The sequence below is a fragment of the Micrasema longulum genome, unplaced genomic scaffold (assembly GCF_059751315.1).
Source record: "Micrasema longulum isolate JH-2025_06_02 unplaced genomic scaffold, ASM5975131v1 h1tg000444l, whole genome shotgun sequence".
NCBI lineage: Eukaryota > Metazoa > Arthropoda > Insecta > Trichoptera > Brachycentridae > Micrasema > Micrasema longulum.
In genome coordinates, this window is record NW_028277643.1 from 748559 (window position 1) to 775596 (window position 27038).

Consider the following 27038-nt stretch of genomic DNA (forward strand, 5'->3'; position numbering starts at 1 on the left):
CTTCTTTATTGATAATTTTTTTTTTTTTTTTTTTTATATATTTGGACCCCTGTATTTAGTAGCCTTACGTGTCATGTACAAGGCTAAGGTACTCGGAAAAAAAAGTTTTTGTTTGTCTTGGAAATGGGATGTTCGATCACTGATTTTGGTTTATTACCTTTATGAGTCCAATCACCATTGTTGCAAAGTTCAAGAACAATGGCGCATGATAACTACTTTTTACTACAGTGTGGATATCTGTTAAGGATATTCCATCTTTCCTGCATTCTGCTTCAAGATTATGGCGTTGCAAACTGAAAAATGGGCACTGAAATAACAGATGTTCTATACTCTGTGAAGAAATATCATCGCATGGACAATAGTCATCATTCCTTAATTTAAACCTATATAGATAACTTCTCATAGCTCCGTGTCCGGTAAAAATTTGAGTCGTTTCGAAAGTACTTTGGTGATGATGACGGAAGTTTGCTGCATCAGCCAGCGTTGGGAAAAACATTTTAGTGATTTTACCTGCAGAAGAAGCGCGGTAATGATCCTCCCAACGCTGCTGCGTATTTTGTTTTATACAGCGTTTGGCAAAGCTAAGGGGAAATTCTGAGAAGAAAGGTGCCGTTCTTTTACAAGTTGCGGATCTTGCTCGTTCATCCGCTCTCTCATTTCCTACGATACCAGCATGTCCTCTTATCCAGCATATTTGAATGTTCATCCCTCTTATTTTTAGATGCTTAATTTTACTCTGAATATCTACAATGAATGGATTTACCGACCGAGTATCTGTTATAGCTTGAACGCCCGAACGACAATCTGATAATATTTTTGCAATAACCCATCTCTCTGGTGGTTTCTTTAATAACCATTCGAGAGCTTCTCGTATTGCGAGTAGTTCAGCCTGGAAAACTGAGCAGAAATTATCTAATTTAAATGTTCTGCCTGGTAATTCTTTATCACTCTCAAAAGGAACGAATGCCGCTCCCACTTTTCCGTCGAGCAGGATACCATCCGTAAAGATTCTAATTTCGTTGGGAGCATAAGGAGGTATATCTTTGTCAAGTAAAAGAATATTTTCGGGAATTCTTTCGCACGGGTGAGGTAAATCGAAATAGTTTGCAGTTCCTTGATACTTGCGATCATCTGGAATGGAATACAGCTTACCAAATTTCTTAACATTATAAATGTCCTTCCTTTCTTGAATTTTTAGGTCTAACGGTGTAAATCCTGTTAAATCCTTTATTGATAATATCTTACAATGTTTTTTCAAAATTCATTATTCTTCAAATACCTATATATGTAATACATATTACATATTGTGTTTTGGCTGGTAAAATAGTACATTTGTATTTTTGACTGTCTTAGAACAGGGTTAATTACCTCTGTTAGAGTCAAAATGACTAGATAATAATGTTATAATTTTAAATGTATATAAAAGGATGAATCACTTTAAATAATATTTCAGAGTCTTATATTTTTATTTATTAATAATAAATATTGATACAATAAAAAATTACTTCAATGTTTTGATAATATTATTTAAACAACAGAAAAATAATATTATTTCAAAATTGGTTTTCGGATCGTTGTAATGAAGCAGTTTCTAAAAACAAAGCCGTTATGTGTAGCTTTTACGCTTTTTAAAATATGTTTTCGGAGTTCATTTATAATAAAAATATTGACGTGTGGAAATTATTTTAATTTACGCCCATACAGCAGTATAAATATTTTTTGAACATGTTATTTTAACCCATGACTCGTTGTTGTAAATGAGTCAGTGTACATTTTCGTAAAGTAATATTCCCCGCATAATGATATAATAATCCGCCCCTGCATAGTTTGGGTGTAGATAAGTTGGGAGTAAGGAGAATAGTTGTCCAGGGGTTGGTTGAGAATAGGTGGTTGCCCCTGGGTTTGTTTAGCGAAATAAATTAGGCGTATTCGTTGGAGTGGATCGATTCGGACTGTGGTATTGTTTGAAAGGATCTTCGTTTGCTCAAGGTGAATTTTGATTAAAATTAATTATCACTTTGAAATTTTCACCATGCCAGATGATTCACTTTCAAAACTGGATTCGGTTGTTTCAGATACTATTGAAATTCAATGTTTAATTAATTATGGGTTAGACTTTAGTCTGTTTAGGCGCACGATTTCTTAAAAATATATTTATTTTAAATGTTCAGTGCTTATTTTTGGAAGTTATTATGAAAACTCGTTCTTCGATAAAATTATCTCAATAGGTTTGATACAAACAATGATAAAAGTAAAAACCTACGCGGCTTTTTTGAGTTTATCTAAAAGTTTTCATTAACTTATTTAATTTTAAAAGGTTTTCAAAGCCTTTATTTCATTTCATTGTTACAAGTATTTTTTTACATTGAAAACTTTTTGAACATTTACATACTTTTTACCGTGTAGTTTTTGCACCCAACATATTCATGAAAAAAAAAACATAAGGAACTATAATAATAATTTATTAAAAAGCATCAATTGACCTAAATATGCTTAGCAAGCATTATGTAAATGAGGCATGTGTTTTCACACCAAAATATTTTAAAGTTCCTAGACTGGTATTCAAAGCGTAAAACTGATCGTCTTGCCTTCATGTAACAAAAATAAACAAAACAGGCTGCGATTGGTGCACCAAATGCACCAATAAAATGAGGTCCAGATAGAAACGAAGGAAAAAAAATTAAGTCATTTGATCATGTTTGAAAGGTTGTATGAAATAATAGATTGCATTTCAATAAAAATGTGGTGTTACGGGTATTTTTATTAAATTAATGAAAAAACAAAAGTTACTTGAAACTATGATACTCAATTTCGAACCCTGCGGTGGTCACGCAGGGTACATAAGTACATAACCATGTCACCTACTACTATAAAAAAAAGAACATCTCGAAATCAATGTTTTTGTGTAACTTAAAACTCCGTGTAATTAAATTAAAATATCTCTGTTCTCCGTTCAGAGTGTGTTGTGCTTTGGAGACGCTTGAACGAGTCAGGAGGATCTTGTGGTGTACATACAAATGTAACCTGTGCGAGCTGTTTGTTACCTAAGCATTTTATCACATTTTTTTGTGTCTTAGATGCCAATTGAATTTTATAATTTAAATTTGAAGTTCAATGTTTTACGTTATATTATTTTCACATATTGCGCAATATACATTTTATTAATAATTATTATGGATAAAAAATATTCAATTTGCAGAGAGACTATGAATAAAAGACAAGAAGCTCAAATAAAATCATGGCTTCCTAAACCGGGGAACGAGGAACTTTATTTAGAGAATTCGAGTTCTAATGATGAGCAAATATTTTAAAACGGATGGAATTATCAATTCGAATCAGAGTGAGAAGCAGGCTATGTACCTCCAGCTGGTTCCGAATGCTCATGGGGTGAGATGTCGATAGCCAATGTTTATAAGGGCGTTGAGAGTCCTCCTTGGTCAAAGATCACACCATCAAAAAGAAAACAAACTCTTCAGCATAACATTGTATTTGTACCACCTGGACATTAGGGGTGAGCTTGATAATAAACATGGAGCAAGATTTTATATCTCTGTTTCTTGCTGGTTGTGCAAAATTAGCCGCCAAAAATTTATTGTTTGTAATGATTCTGTAAGAGACAAACGTTTGCTTTTTATTTAACATAAAAACAAAATTTTGTTACAATTTCAATAACAAATCCAAATACATATTCTACATAGAAACATTTTATTTATGAATTGGGTGACATAATGTATTCCAAGCGATCACTCGCGTTGCATATTGAGGCGCGGTCTCTGAAAGGTTAAAAATACATTAATCCGGTTGGGAATCAAATTTATGACTTCAAGAGTGTAAAATTAATGCGTGAAAAAAAACATTAAATATTAAATAAATGAAATAAAAAAAACCAATAGTCTTTTATAATACACAATAAGCTTTCTATTAAAATAAAACAGAAAGCAACATTAAATTGAATACTTTCAAAATTGATTAATTCAATTGAAATCATCACCAAAAAGGTTTAAAAACATAAATCTTTAGTCTGGTCATGTCAAAAGCAGACAGAACCGAAGGACATGTATGACAAGATGTATGAATGTGGAAGAGGCTAGGATTGTTTGCCAGGATAGACGTGTGTGGCGGTCCATTCTCTCTGCCTACCCCTACGGAGAAATCGCGTGATGGTAGTAGTAGTAGTAGTAGTAGTAATTTGAAGAGTACCTCTGTATGTTCTACTAAAAAAACAAGATTTCGGTAAAGGTGTTGTTTATAACTAAAATCGATTTTGTATGCATAAAAAACGATATTTTAATTTCACGGAAGTGCCTACATTTGTCGTTTTATGGATATTTTTGTAACTCGCGTATGGGTTAAAATAAACTAAAGAGTATTAAAACACATACGTATAGTCCCGCTCACGAAATGTGGCATCCCTTTCTGCCTCTCGCGTTTTGCTTCCTTTCCTGTTTTTCTTCACCTCAGCGCTGAATAAGGCTCTAGCGCCGAACAACCTGTTGCCCCGTGGATGTTTTCAGGAAGTCTATATATTTTACAGACACTTTTACCCGCACGCTTTACCGCCAGCCACTTTGTGTGTACGTTCCGCTGAAACACTTGAGATTTGGGGGGCTGACCCACTAACCATTTCGACAGTTGTTTAATTTGTATTTTTATTGAAAATATGTGGAACATATCCAAAATTTTACAATACTGGATTTGATTTTCTTAAGGTATAACTTTCTTCTTCTTTTCTGTTTAGATCAGTTGATCTGTTTTTGGTTAGAGGGTTATTCCTGAGACGCTGAGTTTCAGCTGTCTTTCCATCTGTTTGGTAGTATTTCAGGCAAACGGCAACCAGCTGGGATTTTATGGGGCACAGTAAAAGGAGTTCTGTAGCAATTTATGTAATTTAAGACATCTGATATATACCATGACTTCGTTTTATTATTTCCTAACAACAAAAAGAGTTCACTTGTAAATATTCAAAAGTAAATTATAAATAATACCATCTATCTTTTAACAAAAATATTAAAAAACAAAAACTGCCAACCATAACTAACTATAACATAATATACTGTCTTTGTTTTATTATATAAAATTCACCCAGATATATTCTTTCAAGCAGTCCCAGTGCAGGGACCGGGAATCTTTTTTTATTTTATTGAATTTCTATCAAAATTTCCATCAAAATATTTTTTGATAGCATGAAAAAAACAGTACATTAGTTTTCATTTAAGTTTCATACAAATCATTATCCTAAAAATCTCTCACACGTGTTTTTAAAATTAAAAAAATATATATATTTCAACAATAATAATGAACTATTTTGTTTCAAGATCATATTTTGTTTTTCTTTATCGATTGGTAAAACAACCGCGCTTATTATTTAAAATATTCAAACTCAAATTTTGAAAATTTCAAACTTACTTGAAACATGTTGAAACTAATAGATTTGAGAAAAAAACACACATTTCAATTGTTATGATTTTACCAAAGATCAAACCTGGAACATTACGTGCATGAGGCAATCGTCTCAGCCATTATACCATGGGAATACATAGTTGTTATGTTTTAATACAAACATGCTTTTCAATTTCACTTTTTCATTCGCCCCATTTTCACAAAAGCGTAACAATAATTTTAATTAAAACTTTGTAATTTAAAAATCTAAAAAAGGCCTGAAAATTTAAGTAAAAATCTAATGAATTTCGGGAAATGTATTACATTCAAATGATGACACTGCCTGGAAAAATGAAGTGTTTTCTAGCTGAAAAGTACGGGCAATCGTGCAGAGCTTTAGACCCGAAGGGGTGTTTGATTCAAGCAGGGTGAGAACAGTTCTTTTCACGGGCTTTATTGAGATCAAGTAAGCTTTTACGTAAAAATAACTGCCGAAAGCTCGTGAATAAATATACTTACATTTAGCTTATAAAAACAACATTTTTACAGGAAAATTAAGACCTTCTTTTAAAATATTATTTTATCAGTTTTGAGCAACTGGGATGAATAAAATGTAACAATCATTATTACGTTGTAATTATTTGTTTCATTGGCTGCCTAGCAGAAATACAAAAATACAGTTATGTACGTTATAGGTAATTAATTAATACTTAGAGATACATACATACATCGTGTTTATATACGATAGATAACACAAAAGTAATCTTAATATTACAACTTATTTATATGCAGCTTAGAGGGGTGGCCAGCATTTGGTTGTCTCAACAATTTTATTATGGTTTATAATGATTTTAGTTTTATTAACTATAATAATTATTACGCCATTTTTAAATGTTTTCAAATAACTCGTATTGTTGAGACAAATTACTTCTGAGAATATATTGTAAAATATATAAGTGTATTTTTTATTTTATTATAATTTATTTTTTCTAAAGTTGTGTAAATTTTGATGGTTTAATATTAGTTTTTTAAAAAAATATATCTCTAGCCAGTGATATATGATATTTTTTGAATGTCATTTAAGGTAAGATTTTACAGTCTAAAAGTATGCTGCATGTGTATGCCTCGTGAGAGCTTTAACCGCATAACCACGCTTACTTAATTTACTAGGCATCAGGTTATTTAATTTTTATGTCTACTGGAGTTCTGCCTGACATAACAAGCCAAAAAATAAGTAAAAAGTGTACATGTAATATGGTGTCAGAGAAATGTTCAAATATGTAGAACATTCATAAATAAAATTATTCATTCATAAAACAATGTGATTATTAAAATATATATATAATTGAAAACCACATTGGATCAATCAACGAGGCAGAAGTTCAATCAGTTAGTATGTCAGTGTAAGAAAAACTTATTTTAAAGCAATGCTTTTAATAGCACAGACGTTTTACGTAATTGAATTTTGTTTGATTGAACTTGATGTGGCTACTGTTGTTTTTTTAGTTCTTTGATAACTTTCTATTTCTGAAATTACACATAAATATAAACGTTATTTTAACATATGACAACAGAGATGAAGAACATTTAAGAGAAGGTAATAAAGAAGTCTAGGCATCTACAGGGCTTATGACCTGTCAATGGCTGGTTTAAGTGGCCACTTTACACACTGTGTAACATTCAGTATTCTTTTCATATTTGAACATCTATATTCCTTCAATTCTTTCATCTCTTGATGTTTGTAAAGTAAAAGAGCTGAAACCTTTATTTATGTCTTGTTGTAATATGTTAATATATCTTGTTCTTCATCTCTATTGTAATATGTTAATATAAACAGCTCCCCGGGGATTTAAATCCAGGCCTCGTCTACAAAAATTTGGACAAAATCAAAATATTGTTGATAGACGTTATTATTATTAACTATGGTTACTATGATATATCTTTTATGTACAGCGTTTGGAAGGGTAAATTAACATTTCGAAAAATATTTTTTAATACTTTTTAAACCTAATTATAAATTGTTTTGAAGTTAACATACGAATCATGTCTGCAAGGGTAGATTTTATTAAAAAATTAGTTTCGTTTTTAGGATTCTAGAATGTTTATAAATTAAAAATACAAAACCGTTATTTTATTTTGAGATTCGTATATGAATTTAATGATGACACACACATAACTTATATCATATCCCGGTATCCAGAAAAATAATATTAATACCGACTTTGACATAATAGTATAAATTGGACATTAATGCATATTTTATGACGTAAACAGTCATAAAAGTAATAATTATTGACCAATTAATCAAATCGAGGACATTATGCTACATAAACGACATTCACTTAATCCCTTATAAAACTCCCATAAAACACAAGAAATAAATTATTAATTTGATTTTAACGATTCTATTGATTAAACTAAATACCCAATTTACAAAAACAACTTATATCTTGAATATTGCTTACATTACTACAGGTTTTAAAAAAAACCCACTCATTTACAAAACTAAAACGAGATGCACAATCGATAAATGAAAAAAAAAATGCTCTTGTATCATCTGTATTTTCTTCTCGTTTTGAAATTCGATAGAGCAATATTTAACAAAAAAATAGCATTCATCGTTTCAAATTTTATTACTAAAGCGACTATTCTTAATTCTATGAAGAAAGTTTTTTAAAAGGATCCACCGCTCACCTGGGTGTGAATCATTGGGGATCTCATGTTTTTGTTTTTTTTATCGGATCCGCAGAATCCGCACTAACAAAGCAACTTTAAAGCTATATTTATCCTTTTTAGTTAAAAATTCTAAATTAAATCGTTGAACTATTAATCTCAATAAATAATATACTTATTTTATTTTGCTATGAAAATACATTGTATTTTAAAATAATATTACAGTTCGAAAAATTTGTGATATTCTAAATTAGATTTTTGAAGCCCCTTTACTAGGACTTGAGTCGTAATGCAGTCGTTTTCCTCTTATTTGCACCTTCAAGTTTATAAATTCTGTCTACCGTGGTCAAAAAGGCATTTAAAACTGATAAACCGATGTTTAATTATAAGGATATAGGTATTTAAAATGTTTTAAATGTTTTTTTTTTTAACATTTTAAGGAAATATCGCCATGTAAATAAACGTTTATTGTTATTCCGTACTAGTAATTTTTTTAATGTGCAATCGAGGGATTGATGCAAATGTGCTTATTTTTTTAAATTTATCAACGCCTCGCCTCGTCAGCGCTGCAATCAACTTCAGACTGCGCGGAATGGTTGAATGAAAATAAATTTAATCATAAATTGTATTAATTTAAGAGTGTCCATTTGCATTCGTAAGGGTTGATTCGGAATCGAAGGGTCGTTCACTAGGGGTTCGGGGTGGGTGGAAAGGGGTGAAATCTTGGCATCGATTATTTCACCGTCGGTCGGGTCGGCGGCGGCATTAATTATTTCCAACATTTGCAACAAGCACCAACGTTTATAATTACGAACCCCCTTTCCCCCCCCGATCCCATTTGATTTGCTCCAAACCACCCAGGACTCGTCCTCCATCCCTCTCTTACCCTGGTCTCCTGGCATCCCCGCATCCCTCTCTCCAGCAGCGTCGTAATTTACATTAATCCAATAATTGCAAGGGGGTACGCTGGTTAGAAATTCAAATGAGGTGAAGCTAGAAAGAGATAGGCGAAGGATAGTGGTGCTTGAAGTATAGTTGGAGCAGGGTACGAGAGAGATGGGATATCTCGGGATGCAGCACCGCCGAAGGTGACGTCTGCTAAATGATTAACACACGAACACTAATGTACATTTGTAGGTGTGGAAAGATGACCCTTCAGTGGGACTAAGCGTCCCAAAATAATGATTCCTCCATTCCAATATCCAAATGTATTCCTCAAACGATTCAGCTGATAAACCATTTTGGAACTAAATTTTTATTTACCGATACGATAAGTGACATGTGTTGCAGCCTATGATTCTAATATTGTGTTTAATTCACATATAAATGCAATATAAAAAACAGTAGATCAATTCCATTTGTGTTGTTTTTTGAATTTTTTTTTAATAAATAAGAAATTTTTGCGTTCTTATGATTTACCCAAATATTTCATTTTGAGGGCCATTTTTAACGGGTTGTAAATAACTCACCATTAGAAAATGAAATTAAATCTTAGTAGAGTGGGATTCGAACTAAAGACCTTTGGTCCGTTAGTCCGAGACACTAGCTACAGAGCCACAACCTGATCAAAATATGTGTATTTTTGAACGTAAGTTATCTCTTATAAATTTAATTTGTTTTGACAGCAATTAGCTTGAGCACAAACAATGCATTTTCAATCAAGGTAAGAGACAAAATAATACTTTTTATTCAGAAAATAACAAAATCGACTCCATTCACGAACTGTAAGTATTAGATAATTTTATACTTGATAACATTGACATATGGAAGATATACTTTCAAACATCTTACACCTACAAAGCGCATGAATGAGTGGAATTCTAACCATTTCATAATGGTTTTAATCAATTTACAATAAATAAATACAGCAGAGTAATAAGTTTTTTAAATATTCATAAATATTGAGAAGCAAACAATTAAAAATCTTTATTTATAAAGCGATGTTTTTTATTATGGTTTACAAAATAAGGAGAGCGATGACTTAAGTCCGAGGCTAGCTATAATTGTGTCAAAGAGTTTTTTATTTCTGAAATGAAATCCCAAAAAAAATAAAATTTTTCAAAATAATTTAATTTTAATTTTCCCAAACGGGCTATGAATTAGAATTATTTGATAATAATTAGCAAGAATCACTCAAGTCTCATAGTGAGATAGACAGAGGGTGTTACAGCTCTAAGGTAACGATAAAGGGATGCTGAAGGATTTCAGAATAATAATTTCTTAGGGAGAGGAAGTTGTGTAGGCTAAGGGCTCAGTGTTAAATAAAAGCATACAATCAAACTTGTCAACTCGTTACTCGAAAATACGCGCCTACGTCACAAGGAGGAATAATTCATTAATATTTTCAAGCCTCGTACCTACATACAAGGGCAATGATCTGTAAGGGCATTGCCTGTTTTTCGAAACATATAAGTTTGTTTTATTCTGACGTTACAACAAGATGGAGAACTTATTTCAGAATGATATACTGACATCTAGACATTTACAAGGCTTATGACCTGCTATTGGCAGATTCTAGTAATATTCTTTATAATATCTATCAACTTTAATACACCCAAAAGGGTTGTACTCCATACATATTTGACTGCAGATAAATTTAAGTCAAAATATTTTTGAGAAGGTACATTTAAAAAAAAAATATTTGAAAGTTTTCTTGTAAAAAGGTCAATTTAAAATATACATTATCAACAAAATAAGTAATCACACAATGTAAAAACCAAAATTAGTAATATAAAATGTTCAGTGATTTATTTTATTTGTAAATAGACTTTTAACTATACCAAAAATATATATAAGTCGCATAATCATCGCTATGAGTGTTTGAAGTTTCGTAATTTTGAAATAACTCAGCCCGTGACGTCACGAGTTGTCATCGTTTAATTGTGCAGCAATTTAAAATGAGAACCCTGTAGCTGTAAAAATATACTAAAAGTTTAAAAAAATAACAAATACTACGCGGAAACCGGAAATCTATCACAACACATAACAACGCTATATTTGTTTGGATTTTACAAGAACTTGTAAAGTTTTAAAGTCGTTTATTTTTATTAATGTTACATACATTTTAGAAAAACTTTACCATACAAATTTTTCACCATGTACATGAAAACATTTTTTCAGCATTCCCGTAGCACTGAACTTCTATATTATCAATCGATACAACCACAATTGAGAAACTCATTATGTTTATTATTTTTTATTATTATCAATACCAATGTCAATAAGAAATATTTTGATTCAACTTTTTTTATTACTATTATTATTATAATTAATTTTTTTAATAAATATTTGCGTTATTATGATTTAACCAAATTTTTAATTTGGAGGGCCATTTTCAACGAGTTGTAAATACCTCACTATTAAAAAATGGGAATCAAGTTGGGGTAGAGTGGGATTCGAGCCACGGACCATTGATCCGTGAGTCTGAGACACTAGCCACAGGACCACAGCCCGACTCACACAGTGATAAAGAAATATTTGCGTTTTTATTTTTAATTTATTACCCAAATATTTTAATTTTACGAAAATTTTCAACCAGTTTTAAATAACTCAGTATTAGAAATTGTGAATCAAGTTAGGGTAGAGTAGGGTTCGAACCTCGGACCTCTGATCCGTGAGTCCAAACACTAGCCACGGAACCACAACCTGATTCATAACATTAAACTTAGTATTTGTTAAATTTTATTATCAATACGAAATATTTTTATACAATATAATTTAAGAATCTTTCTCACTAGGAAAAAACCTTTTGTAAAGTAATAATTTTAAAAATAGTTTAATTTTTTTATTAAAGTAGTTTTCAAATTTTATAATGTAAGCCGGTTTCTTTAGAAAAAAGATAAACTAAAAGAAAAAAAAACATTTTCATTCGAAAACATCCTCATACTCGTAAATGTTTCAAAGACATATTTATCAATGTTATAAAAAAGAAATCATAATTGTTCACATATTGTTTTTTATCTGGGACGTCTGTGTCTGAGTAAAATATATATTTTTTGGTGTTTGCATATTTTATCAATGTGTACGTTACGTTTTTTGCTGTTTATTTTACTGTCAATTAAAAAAAAAAGTTAAAATACAATTTATATTTATTAATTGTAAGTTTTTTGTTATATGTGCTTTTTTCGCTTACTTTTTTCATGCAAGGTATTTCATAAATTTCAAAAGATTAATTACCAATATTATAAACAATCTTTAACTACTTTATCTTACGTAACTAATATAAATATATCGGTAGTCAGATGGCAGAAGGAACCGGACCATCTGTAATTTTCAAAAATGTTTAGGAGAGCTGAAATACGACTCAATTTCAAGATTTCGATCCCCAAACTAAAATATTTGGGTGTTGCTTTTCAATAATGAATGACCATTCTATATTATGGTGTTTTTTTTCTATTTGTATTTACTGAAATATTGATTAAAACTTTTGAAAACTAAAAAACAAAAAAAAATACAGATGGTCCCTTCTGCCATCTGACTACCGATAAATGCGTTACTAATACAACATATACATATGACTATATTTGGGTTTGTCCAAATGTTTGTAGACAAAAGACTGGATTTTACACCCTCGGGAATCATTAAGATTAACAAACTACAACAGGGATGGAGAATACCTTTAATATATATTAATATGTTATTTTTTTATTTTTTTTGTAAATGCCTTTCGGGCGTTAATGTGCTTGCATGTTTATTAATTGTACTCAAATTTGTCTTTCTTGCTTATCGTAACACTTTATTTACTGTGTTTGCTTTACAGAATTTATTTTATAAGCTTATATCTTTGCATTTTTTGTTTATATGCTTACTGTTTTTTTCTTGCATACCTTTGTTATATTTGTTTTTTTTTTACTTTGTAAAACTTTTTATTGTATTCTTTCTAACTTATTTCACATATTTTTTCTGTAAATTATGTGTTTATTATTTAGTTTGTTAGCATGTATTTCATTTTTGGGAGTTAATGAACAAAATAAATAAATAAGGGAATATGGAAGTCTAAGCATTTACAGGGTTGTGACCTATCATTGGCTGGTTTAAGTGGCCACTTTACACACTGTGTAACATTCACCATTTTGCCTACGTTTGAACATCCATTAACTCAAATCAACAAATGGAAGAATTGAAAAAATATGGTGAATGTTACACAGTGTGTAAAGTGGCCACTTAAACCAGCCAATGACTGGTCACAAGCTCTATAAATATTCCCTTTTTTAAAGTATTCTCCATGTTGTAATTTTTTAATATATATATAACACTTAAAGAAGGTAAAATCAACGAAAACAAAATAAAACGAAATACAAATATTTTTTCAAATAATAAAATAATCACAATTTTCCATAGTTCACTCCTATCTTGTTATAGAAATAAAGATCGAACACTCCACACTATGCACCTCTTAACTTTACAAAAAAGCAAAGCACTGCATGACTAAAGGGTTGGACTTATTACCTCATATGTATAGATTTAATATTTAGAAGACACTGGTAAAATAAAATAGGATTCCGACTCATTAGTAAATCACACTTTAATAAAGATTGTTCTTGTGTTGCTTCGAAACCGGTTAGCAAAAAATATTTTATTTTAATTTTAGTTTACATAACAATTGTCTTCAACTTAACATTGACAAGCGTGAAGTAATATCTTTCTCGCGACGAAAAAAACCTTTACAAACAAAAAACTATTTCTCCTCCAATGGTTTCGTCAAAAACAGATTTTGGTATTACTTTAAATAGTTAACTCTTTTATCGTAAGCACTGTCACTAATATTGTAAATAAATATATCATTTTTTTTGGTTTTATCAACAGAATGACGACGAGTTTCAAAAATATAAATACCATCAAAACCCTTTACTGCTCGCTAGTTCGACCCCATCTAGAATATGCTTCTCCAATTTGGTCTTCATTCTATAGGACTCATATTGACCATATCGAGTCTGCCAAACACCGTTTTATAAGAAAAGTGGCTGGCTTGGATTGCAAAGGCATAATTATTCTTATTTTGAAATAGAACAATATCTTAATCTGTCTTCATTGGAGAAACGGAGAACTAAAATGGACGTTATATGCATTTTCAAAATACTTTATGCTATAAGTGATGTCCCATCTCTGTTGCAATCAATGTCTTTTCATATTCCCAACCATGTGACCATAAATCAAAATTTACCATTTATTAAATCTTTTAAAAGTAACTTTTGTTTTCATGCCCCAATGTCTATATTGTGTAGATTAGTTAATTTATCACACAACTTGAAATTCTTTGGAATATATCTTCCGGCTTTTCGTAGATCTCTTCGCGACTAAACAGTGTGGGATGAAGTTGGGTTGGCATGGTTTAGCTTGAAGTCTTATGTATTTCGTTATTATTAATATATTGTATACCATTATTGTTTTGCCCTTGTTTGTCTTTGCTACATAGTTTTATGTTCTTTTTGTTTAGTTTCTTGTATTTATGTCTCCTCATGTAACTGTTGTTATTAACTTAGGCCATATACATAAAAAAGTAAATATATATTCTATGGATGAAAAATAACAGATCCTGTACGAGTGATCTCAACTCGAAGAGTACTATCAGGTTAAAGTCCTGAAAAAGAAAATTAAGTGGAGTTAAGCTAGACGATTTGTTTTAAATGTGGTTCTACACCGCAATTTTAAATGTTCCTGAGCTGGCACCTGAAGCGTAAGACTAACTTTTATTCAACACTCAATATTTTTAAATTATTTAACATGTTAAGATTGGGTTCAATTATCGACATGGCTGATATGAAATATTTATTTGAAAGGCTGTTTTCACATGGCGGCCTCCGTGGTGTAGTGGTCAAGACGCTTGACTCACACACGAAAGGTTCCGGGTTCGATTCCCAGTGAGAACACAAAAATTAAAGTGTGTATTTTCTCAAGCCTGGGTGTTCTGTGATGTAATTCACCACTGTAATTTGGCCTCCTGGCCTGTTGTGGTGCAAAAATAAATAAAATAAAAAAATAAATAAAAATAAGATTAGAATATTTTATAGTCCCTGGACCTGTACCTGAAGCGTAAGACTTATTATCTTACCCGTATGAAACGAAAATGATAAAGATACGCCGCAATTGGTGTACCAATGCAGTGCCATATGCACCATTGGGTGCGGAAAGGGAATGATGATGATGAATTACCTCCACTAGACCATAATCAGAACAATTTACATATCCCGAATAAAGCAAAGTTTAATATCTAAATATTTCAGATACGAATAATAGTTTCAATTATGCTAATGAAACAATGTAGTGTATAGTTCGTTCGTTGTAGTCTACCTATATATATTTTGTACGTACAATAAGACATTCGTACAAGAGCATAATCATTAGGACCCTAACTCCATACATATATTAATTTATCAAAGTCTGGAGTATAATTAGATTCTGAACATCTACTTATCGAAACCTCTCAAATGGAGTGTGTTTCAGTCTGTGTAGAATCTCGAACATGCTACTACACCTTCGTAGAATCGTAAGTTTATTCATTATATTCACGTGAAAGCACAAGAGATAAATAATTACTTAACAACAATGGAATAAGTTTTGAAATGAGTGAATTCGTGCATAGGTCCTCAAAATTGTTCTCTCGTAAAACGAACAAACCCTCGGGTAGTTTCCCGTGGGGGTAGGCAGATAGGATAGAAAGTCATTTTAGTCTGTCTTTGCATACAGACCTTGTTTCCTCTGAATTCATGCACGCACAACGATTTTACCGATTTTTGACAAGTTCATCATCAAGGGTCTGTTGAATTTGGTCATGCCATGCTTTTCTCGGTATTTATCGTAAATTCTTTTAGCTGTTCCTTCACTGTATATTTGTTTAATGTTTATTTATTTCTTTATTTATTTATTCCAATATAAAATACAAATACATAGTTAACAAAAATGTTTATACAATGGGTACGGTACATTCAATCTATGTTTATTTTTATTTATGGGTGTAGCCACTCCACTGGCCCACAGGCACGTTCCGGAGTGTCAGTGTATTATTTTTTTAATACATAATTGTGCATAATTTCACATTGATTCTGTAAAAATTAAAAAATAAATTAAAACATACCTACATCAATAAAACGAAAAAGCATTTTCAATAAACTAAAATTATATTCTTTTATATGAAACATATTCCTCAGCTTCCTGTCTAGTCTTTTTAGCAATCTATTTATGGACTCTAGCTTTGAAAATATTGTTTTCATTTTGTTCACCAATATGTCCTTGCTTAAAAAATTGTATAGCTTAGGGGCCAGAAAAGTATAATGCCTTTGTCCGTAATTTGTTTTTTTTTTCTTTGGAAGCAGAAGTATTGTCTTTTGTCTTTGCCTAGTGTCGTAAATTTGTTGTCCGTCATTATGTCTGTCAGGATTTTGATGGTAATGTCTTAAAATTGTCTTTATGTATATTTGTCTTATGTCTAGTACTGGAATTATATTCATACCTATTTTGTAAAAAAAAACATTTAAAGCTCTATTTCTGCAGATTTGTGATTTGGTCTGTTGAACAAAAACAAACTAAAATGACGTTGTATCAACCGTACGAAATGCACAAATCTCGACATTTGTGCATCTATCGTTTATAGTTTTACCACTTATTCGCCTGAGATATTACATTCCGACAGCTTTCAGCTTACTTACTTTGTTGTTTTGACCATTTCATATATTGCTCCCATATGTAAGGGTCGGCACAAGGACTTCACTGTGAACTACTTGTTTTGACACTTGCGATAAACACTGATTTTCCATGGTTGATTTAAGTGAATTGTTCACTTAGTCCCCGCCCCTCACCCTTCTTTCAATATCATTCTCAGTCTTATATTTACTAGTAAAATTCATAATTATTTTACTAAATATTTTTCGAATGAAGATATTTGCCTTGTATGCTGAAGTATCACAATTTAAAGTTTAAAAAAATAGAATAGCAACTGACACAAAAAAAAAAAAAAACATTTCACACGCCGAAATTGTAAAAAAAATAAGCTACGCAAAAATTATATTCAATTCGAGAAATTATTTCACAAGCATATTTATTCAAATATTAATACAGTTATTTTTAATTATTTAAAAGACAACCGTAATATTCTAAGCACATATATTTATTTACCCAAAATGTCCTTATGATTATATTATGATAAAAACAAATTTTTCATTTTTTTCATTTTAAAAAAGAAAGAAATATTAGCGTTTTTATAATTTAACAAATATTTTAATTTTTGTGGCCATCTTCAACGAGTTGTAAATAACTAACTATTGAAAATGGAAATCGAGTTAGGGTAGAGTGGGGTTCGAACCACGACTCATCGATTTTAAATTCTAAAAAGACTGTGTTAAATAATCTTTTTGCGCGCGGTGATGTACGAAACATCGTGTTACCACTAATATAATACGGAATATTCTGAAATTCCAAAATTCAAAAAAAAACACGTAGACACTGTTTCATCCTGATGAGATTCTGTTATAGAACAATCAATTGAAAAATCATAAATACGCTGATCACTGTCATCAACCGACTCAATCTGTTTTACACAACACCCGCCACAGAACAGTCTTCCATGTTATGAGTTATCTTCGTACTCTCTCTTATTCAGATGTGTTACTGTTACATTTATTCTTTGCGTGGCAAGGATAAATATTTTAAAAAATTAAAATCCAGAATAGTTCTACAAATTTTACTTTCCAAATCCGGTTTGAAAATGTCCATTTGAAGATAACAAAAAATAGGAGATATGTATTTAGTCTCTTATTCTATGTTGAATAGTGTGACATCATAGCTACATATGAGTTAATTGTTTAACATATGCTTTTTGATCCGAAAAAAGTAATCCTAGAGTAATGTAATGCATGAATAATTTAACAAGCGAACAACTTAGGACTAACAGAAAAAGAAACAGTTTTTTGTAAATGGCAATAAATTTTTACAATTAACTTTCTAATGACCTAAATATAAAAACATGCACGTACCTACAAAACACCTAAAGAAAACAGCTCTTGCACCCTGTGTGACGAGTAATATGGGATGTTATTTCATCGACTTTTTATTTAAACTATTCTGTTATTAAATATATAATATACCCTCATACCAGCACATTTGCTGATTGGGAATATTTCGTACATATAAAATATGTAAAGTGATGTAATGTAATACGTTAAGTTTATAAACCTAGTATTTTGTCATAAATAAATAAATAAATCATAATCAAATGTATTGTTTCTTAGAATTATTTGTGCGAATTAACTTGACGTTTGTGCTTCGAAACGGGCATGTTTATTTAACGCTATCTTATGTAATTTCGGTAGTTTTATCTTTTGAATTTTAAGCTGTAATTTAAACCCTAAAAATGTCTGTGACAATTAATTTTCAGTCCGAAAAAAAACATTTCAAATATTATAATGAAAATACCGTCAATGGCAGATGCTAGTTTAATATTAATTATACCAAAATATTAAGATTAACGCACTAACTCTACACGATATTCCTTTTCGTTATACCGTATACATGTTTCTCTATTAAAATTAATTGTTATTATAATCACACCAATACTATGAAGTAAAATAGTTATACCTAGAGCAACACTTACACAACTTTGGTAAACAAAAGCTTATATGTGAACTAGTACAAGCTCAAATAAATATATCATAACAGGGATGGATTTGGGTATTTAATGTGCCTAGCTTACGCGAACCTAGAATTGGACTCTCTATCAAGTAGTTTAAATAAATAATGCCTTCAAAAATAATTATCTATCCCTTTCCAAACCTAATTGTGCACAGGACATTCCATTGGTGTATACATTTTATATTCTATATTTTAATGATTTATATAAAATATTAAAGTTAGTATATGACCTTCCGTATTTAGATAGGGAAGGTCATATTGCTGTTAGCAGCAACTAGATAACTTTTTAAACAAACTAAGCAACTAAATATAACTGAACTTTTTCAACTAGATTCATTAAATCATTTATCCTTAAATTAGTCACTGATATAATTGCAGACGAAGAACTAAAGCTTGTAAAAAATTGTAGTGAACATGGACATATTACGAGAATATTAGAAAAATATCATAAACAACTTTCTTAAACGAGACAAGGACAGTCGAGACTAATAAACCAGGGACTGAAATTATACAATAAACTGCGAGACAAAACTTAACAAAAGACTCAGACAAACTTTTCAAAAGATATAAAAAAACTATTTGTATGAATAAAAAATGTATTTATTTTTTTTGTAAATGAATTTAATAATCCGTTACGGTTAATAAATATTTTTTTTTTTTTTTTTTTTAAACCATGTTGTATACTGATAATTTTTTTCGGTGTCAGTCCAGGATCTATAAAATATTCCAGTGTAAAAACACCTTTTTGAATAAATATTTAATGTCAACTATTTCAGAAATTGAACGTGAGACCTCTTATATGGTATGCAAACGCCCTGGCCATTGGACTACGTCATAATTCCATGTTCGCACCTTAGTTGGAGCATATGTTGTCTACGAATATCCTCCAAGCATCTTTGTCGGCTGCCAGCCCCTGTGTATCCTCCCAAGTCAGGTTCGCGTACCGTACTTCTAATACGAACTGCCAACGAACAGTCAGACGTCCAGGACGTGGATGGTGGACGTGAAAGATAAATATCAAATACTACGAATACCGATAAAAATATATGAAATGGATGTCTAATAAATTATTGGATTTTTAAAATTAATATTGATATTGTGGACAAATGTTTTCATACATAAATGTAAAAAGAAATTTAATAAAAATACGTTTCTTGAAAAATGCGACGTGTTTGGTGTTGGTTGTTGTGACGTTAAGATTTGTGATATTTTTCTAAACAATTTTTAATGGCCAGGAACAAATAAACATGAATCGTGAACCGTGACGTATTAGGGACGTGGCTAATGGAATCACCGGTTTTGAGGTTATTCAAAATTACACATTCAAAAGTATTCTTTATGCTACTTACAACTAGAATTTTTTTTTTTTTATAGACAGTATTCCATAGACCTTTATTAGTTTATAAATTATTATTTATAAAAAGAGTGATATTTCCCTATAAATGAAATTATCAGATATAAAGATTTAAAAAAATGGCCAAATTATGGAGATTTAAAAAAAAAAATATATAATATATTATAAAATATTCTTCATCTCTGTTGTAATATGTTAAAATATATAATTTAACACAAGCTTACATAAGTCAAGGGTTATTGAGAAATGGTTTTAGGAAATGGTTTTTTAATGTCATGTGATTATTATTGGTAGACTTGGTAAACAATATGGGTAAAAAAAAATACAACAACAACAACAACAAACCATCACGCCGTTTCCCCGTAGGGGTAGGCAGAGAGGATAGAACGCCATATCACTCTATCTTGGCATACAGACCTCGCTTCCTCTACATTCATACATCTTCTCATGCACGCACGCCGATTATTCAAGTATTTGATGGACTTGATCGTGCCATGTCTTTCTCGGTCTTCCTCGTTTTCTGCATCCATCAACATTCGCATCGTAGATCCTTTTAGCCGTTCTTTCGCTGTCCATTCGCTCTACATGTCCAAACCAACGCAGCACCCCTTTCTTGATTCTGTCAATAATGCATGTCTCAGTCTTACACACTTCACGGATCTCGACATTTGTGCACCTATCATACATCGTTTTATCACACATTTGCCTGAGGGATCGCATTTCGACAGCATTCAACCGACTTTCATAATTATTTTTCCAATTCCATACTTCGCTCCCATACATTAGAGTTGGAACTAGAACTCCGTTGTGAACTGCTAGTTTAGGCTCCTGCGATAAATATTTGTTTGCAAAAATAATATTTAGCAAATAATAATATTGCACTTTTGCGAAAATACGAATTATTAATACTACACTAATTTGAAGATCATATTTTCTGGCTTATATTTTTTTCCTTATTCTATCTGTAGTATTACCGAAATTACCGTTTTATTAAGAGTCTTAAAATCTGAAGATCCAGGTGTATCTGCAATATTTAGCCATATTCAATTCTAGTTCCTATTGTAATTGTTTAGTTATTAAATATTCACAAATAACATTTACTCGAAAATTTTTTCATTATTTTATAAAATCCGTATTCCGACCCTGCTCTTAACACTTTGGTCCACCCAGACACTGGCAACTCCGAATCATTGGACAATGTAAATGAGGTTCGCACGATGTTAGCCGAAACTCCCTTCTTTCTCCCTACTTAGGACGGAGAGAGGGTTAACTCTGCCCCTTCTCCTCCCGCTTTCTCCACTTCTCCACCCGCCACTCCCGGCGGGAGTGGGAGGTGAATTCGGAGTAAACTTTACAATTATGGATACACTCGCACGGAGGCGATTTCGCAAAGCTAATTATGCAAAATTGTGACTAGACGTGTGTGTTATAATGCAGAGATGTCGCCTGGTTCGCGTGTTACTGCACATCTGGTACCAAAACCAGTTTCAATAAAATTGTTTCATATGTACCAACGTTAATCTGATTTTGTAGTTTCAAATCAGTTGCTTTCGTACCCGCTCAAAATTATTTGTGTTTTTAAAAAAAATCTATTTCAACATTTTTAGTTAACTAATGTTTGTGAATATAAGCTACCTAAAATCAAGGAATCAATTAATTTATTAAGGTTTAATTATTATTGAAAAAATATATATATGTGTTTATATTTAAATGTTAATATTGTAAGCACTTGGGATAATATTTAATTAATTTGTTTATTTATTTTATTAGGTAAACAAAAAGTATGTACACATATATGTGTTCAGTTTTTCTTGTTAAAAAAAATTAATAAAACAATAATAATTTTTAACTGTATTTTAAATCAAAAAATATATTTTATTTGCAAACCGTTTATGTGTTCAGTTTTTATTGTTCATTAATGTTAGCATATAATGTATTTTAGATTAATCTAAAAAATAAATAATACTTAATATCTATATAAATGAACAGTGATATGTTAAAACCGGTCAGCAAATATAATCTACATAGTGATTTTAAACGAATGTAATATTTATTTATATTTAAAATGGAAAATCACATAGTTCGTGATATAAATATTAATTTGAATAAATAATACATTATTTTTACGGTTCATATTTTCTTTTTTTTATTTAAACTGTTTTTGGTTAGACTGTAAAAAATTGCCAGTGGCAATAAGTCAGACATTTAACCATGTCTACCTATGTTGTCTGATATTTTGTGTTTCACAAAGTTTATTGTGATAAACAAAAATACAGGATTTATATAATGACTGACCCGAATATTTCAATTTTGTGGACCCTTTTCACAAGTTGTAAGTAACTCTGCATTTTAAAATCTGAACTTACTTGTTGTAGAGTGGGGCTCGAACTTCTTAAAGGGTGGAAAGCGAACGCGCCATCAACTACACTTCACGAGGCGGACTTACCTCCACATGATTCCCCTTTCAAGATTTTTACTTGAGGTTAGCCATTTGGTGAACCAATTTAGCGCCCTATAACCAATGGGTTAGGATAGAAAAATGATGATGTTGTTTTTATTGAAATAAAGAAACAATAATTGCTTGTGGAGCGAAGGTGGTGTCTAAATGTTTTTTAACATTATGCATGTTTGTATTTATGTTTGTGGGATAATTGAAATAAATAAACAAATGAATAAGTAAATTTTCAATACCAAAAAATTTTCACTTTATGATATGACATTAAACACCTTCTGTTTATAAATTTGTACGTACAACTTAAATTTTTCAGTAATGCGTCTACTGGATTTGAGGTTACTACCTCATTATCGGGATTTAAAAAGCATTCAATTTTGATTCATATTATCTTCTTTATCTCCTTTTTATAACAATTATGAATGCAAATTATGCTAAGTTAGTATAAGTTTGTTTTTTTTCATCTTTTGATATATTTTACAGGTCCCTTAATGTATTTAAAAATAAATTAAGACTTATTATTTCTGGCTGCGATACAATCCCACTTACTATTTAATGATGCACACACCTGAACACTTACTTCCACACTTATACACATAAACAAACATCTACATTTAGTCTCATACAAATACACATAAACACATCCTTTTGTTGTAACACAATTTAATAATATGTATGATTTTTATTTAGAAACTTCGCTGGTCTGTCTTTGAACCGTATTTTTTTTTTAAATATTTTAAATCCTTGCCGGTTGTTTGTTTTTTAAAAATAAATAGGTCTCAAAGATGAAGTTGTAACCCCAAAACCGGTCGGCGTATAACCACAAAACAAAGTGGTTTTTAGATGTATAAATAAATAGTGTAAAATAAATAAGTACTATAATAGCATATAAAGGTATAAACATGATAAAGCCATTATCTTTTAAACGCAATCAAACGTATTGCTTTAAGGAAAAATGTTTTTATATCTCATTATTGGTTCACCCTTCGTGACGTAATAAATCCTCCATTCATTAAATCATCTAGAGATAAAAACAGGTTATGTAAATATTGGCCAGCCTAGGATGCTCCGGTTTCCATACATATTAACTTTCTGGGATAAATGTTAAGCTCGCGTTGTCAACTATAATCGTGTACTTTCCAAAATGGATCCCAGTGTAATACTCATTTGATACCTTAACATTTAATGAAGATTTAATATATTTTTCATATTGGGGTAGCGAAACAAAGGAGATACACACATGTACATAAATTCATTATATTTGAGATTCAAACGATCATTACTATACATAATACACTGGTGTTGAAAGTCCATTTAAAACTACGTACGAGAATCAATAAAAATTGAAAACATCAAGCGTTTTTCAAAATAATTTAATGTCATTGCTTTGTCGTTCAATATTTTTATATTTATGGTTCATCATAATTTTCACATTATAAATCGTATTTAATTACCGGAGTACAAAAACGGAGCGGTGGTCAAAACTAAGCTTTTTTTAAGTACCAACTTAACGAAAAAAAGTTTTTTTAAGCACCAACTTAACGAGAAATTTTTACTTATTTATTTGACACTTTATACACATATACAATAAATAAACATATAAGGGGGGCATATAACCTTAAGGCAATTTCTTCCTACCTACCCAAACCATTCGGTTTGAGAAAATTATAAATACATGGACATGTTGAATCTTACAATTTTATACGAAAATTAAAAACAAAGATTAACAAAATAAAAATATATAAAAAAAATCAACACTATACTATGGAGAGAGGAGAGGGGATGGGAAGGAAAGAAGAAGGATAAAGGAACAATTTAAATATTTAGATAGTGAAATTTTAATCCTGACTTAAATGTTAATAAAGAAGGGGTCTCTAACATTAGTTACATGTATTATATAATTAGAAATGCCAATGATAGATATCTAAAGTGTGTGAAAAACAATTGCTTAAGTGTCATATTTTAGGCAAAAAATACGTGTAAGTGAAAACGTTTGAAGGAAAGTGAGACAGCTCATTCTATAAACATAGGCTTATTAAAAATTCGAACGCGCATTTTTATTTATATATTTATTCGAATTAGGTTATTTCGGGATTAAAATTTTTGAGTACTTATGATATGCCTTTTTTTTGTAAAAAAAAGTAGATGTTGATTAATTAATTCCTCGTTTCATGCTAATTGTTTGATATCAAAGCTTAAAAATATATATTCATTTATTGTTTCTAAATATTAAAATTCAATTCTAATTAAGTCTTACGTTGGACTCAGCTAGGACTGCGATAGTCTCTTCAGTAACTACAGCCATCAGCCTATGCGAGTCGAGGGACAGGTGGAAAAATACTCCTGACGGAGTTGTGAAATGGCAATAGTCAATTGTGCGGGAATGTACTGGAATTGAGGCAACTTTATTTAAAGGAGGCACTGACACACTTCTGGCCGAACAATAAGGAGAGGTCTCACTAAAACGTCTGCACGAGGATCTCCCAAAGAATGAATTATGTTAAACCCAAAACCCAGACGCCTTTTGCTCAGAGACACATTTCTTTTATCGCATAGAGTGTTTAATATTTCGGAAAAGCGTGATAAGCTCTCAAGGACAAAATTAATTTTCAAAAAAAAATAGTTTCTGGACTGGATCTTACCTTAGGGAGAGGGATTATAGAAATAATCTCCTCGATGGTTTTTCAAATATTTGAGTTGGTTTTATTTTAGTTTTATTTTTTTTATTTTTTTTTTGCATGTTCTTTTTTATATTTTATATGCCATGTATTTTTAACGATGTTTTTATTATATGTAGTTTATATGGTGATATTGATTGATAAAGTTTTATACATATACTCGTCTTAACTCAATATAGGACCTTGGTTCCATGGAGTTGGGACTTGTGTCTTAATAAAAGTTAAATTAATATATTTTTAATAAAAAAATAAAATGATAAAATACATAAAATAAAATCAATAAATAAAAAAATAAAGTAAATGAAATAAATAAAATAAACAAAATAAACAAAATAAACATAATGAACAAAATGAACAAAATGAACAAAATGAACAAAATGAACAAAATGAACAATATGAACAAAATGAACAAAATGAACAAAATGAACAAAATGAACAAAATGAACAAAATGAACAAAATGAACAAAATGAACAAAATGAACAAAATGAACAAAATGAACAAAATGAACAACATGAACAAAATGAACAAAATGAACAAAATGAACAAAATGAACAAAATGAACAAAATGAATAAAACTAATAAAACAAATAAAATAAACAAAATAAATCTAATAAATAAAGCAAATAAATAAAATAAATGTATAAAGAAAAACTTGGTAGGAATTCACAAAGCACATTTGTCTTTTACGAAAATTTGTAATAGACTATTTTAAAACCTTACATAAATTGTGAATTATTTTGCTGTAAAGTTGAAGGGTTAGATGCAAATAACAAACATAATTGTTTTATTTTGGCGTCAACGACCACTTTCCTTTCAAACATGAGCAAAGTTTATTTCAGTTCACAACCTCACATTTACACACAAGAAATAATTACAACAGTCAATAAACGAAAGCATGACCTTAAGTTATCCTGAATAAGAAAAGCATCTGAAAATCTGGCAAATGTAGCAAAAAGGGATTTTTCCATATATTTAGCCGTTTTTCAAATATGATACGACATCTGCCATATAAGTAGAGAGTTAAACAAAACGTAATTTTTTAAAACGTGTAAGTAATACATAAAAGCTCTAAAATATGTGTAAATTTCTTTTACATAACACAAAGGTACAAGGTTTCAAAAACCTAATTATATTTTTATATTCTAATTTTATTAAATACCCAAAGAACCCCTGTATGAGACACTTATTGGGCTGTTGAAATAATATAGAGAGGGGTAAAATTTCATGTCACCAGTTTATGATTATGATTTTGACTGATCTTATACGTCACGACACTTTTAAAAATCGTAAAAGGTACGCATCAGAAGTGATTTTTCATCCAATACAGTTAAACTTTTGAGGTGTCTAAATAAGTTCATCAAAATGACTCGGATACTACAAAAATACATATTAATTATTTTATTTGTTAAAATAATATATATAAATACACATATTAAAAAGTACATACAAATAATATCGACAATATCGAAAGTGTTCAATACATTTTTTTACATTTCTTTAGTTTTAAGTTAGGAATTCCTGTTGAACATAATTCAAATAAATATTGAAATATGCGCTCGTTGAATAATAGAAGGAGACTAAATGATTTGTTATTTTTATTTAAAATATTAAATATTGTGTTTAACTGTTACAACTAATTACCTTGCAAGTGCCTGGCCAAGTTACCCGATTTAATAAACTCTTCTATGTAAAAGTACCAACAACAAACTACAGTGCACACCCGCCGATAAAAAGAATTAATGGGTTTACAAACGAATACCCAATTGATATAGATATATTTAGTATAACACTTTTGAATTTTAAAAAGCAGTGTATTAATTCATTACCTTCAAATTTTAAGACGTAAATACTCTGTACTATGTTGATTTAAATTAAGTG

The 27038-nt window shown here is 30.3% G+C and overlaps 1 protein-coding gene across 1 annotated transcript in view; it reads right to left on the reverse strand.

Moving 5' to 3' along the window:
- LOC148281520 (uncharacterized) overlaps window positions 1-27038 on the reverse strand; it is a 256896-nt gene that overhangs the window by 78292 nt on the left and 151566 nt on the right. The window lies entirely within an intron of this gene.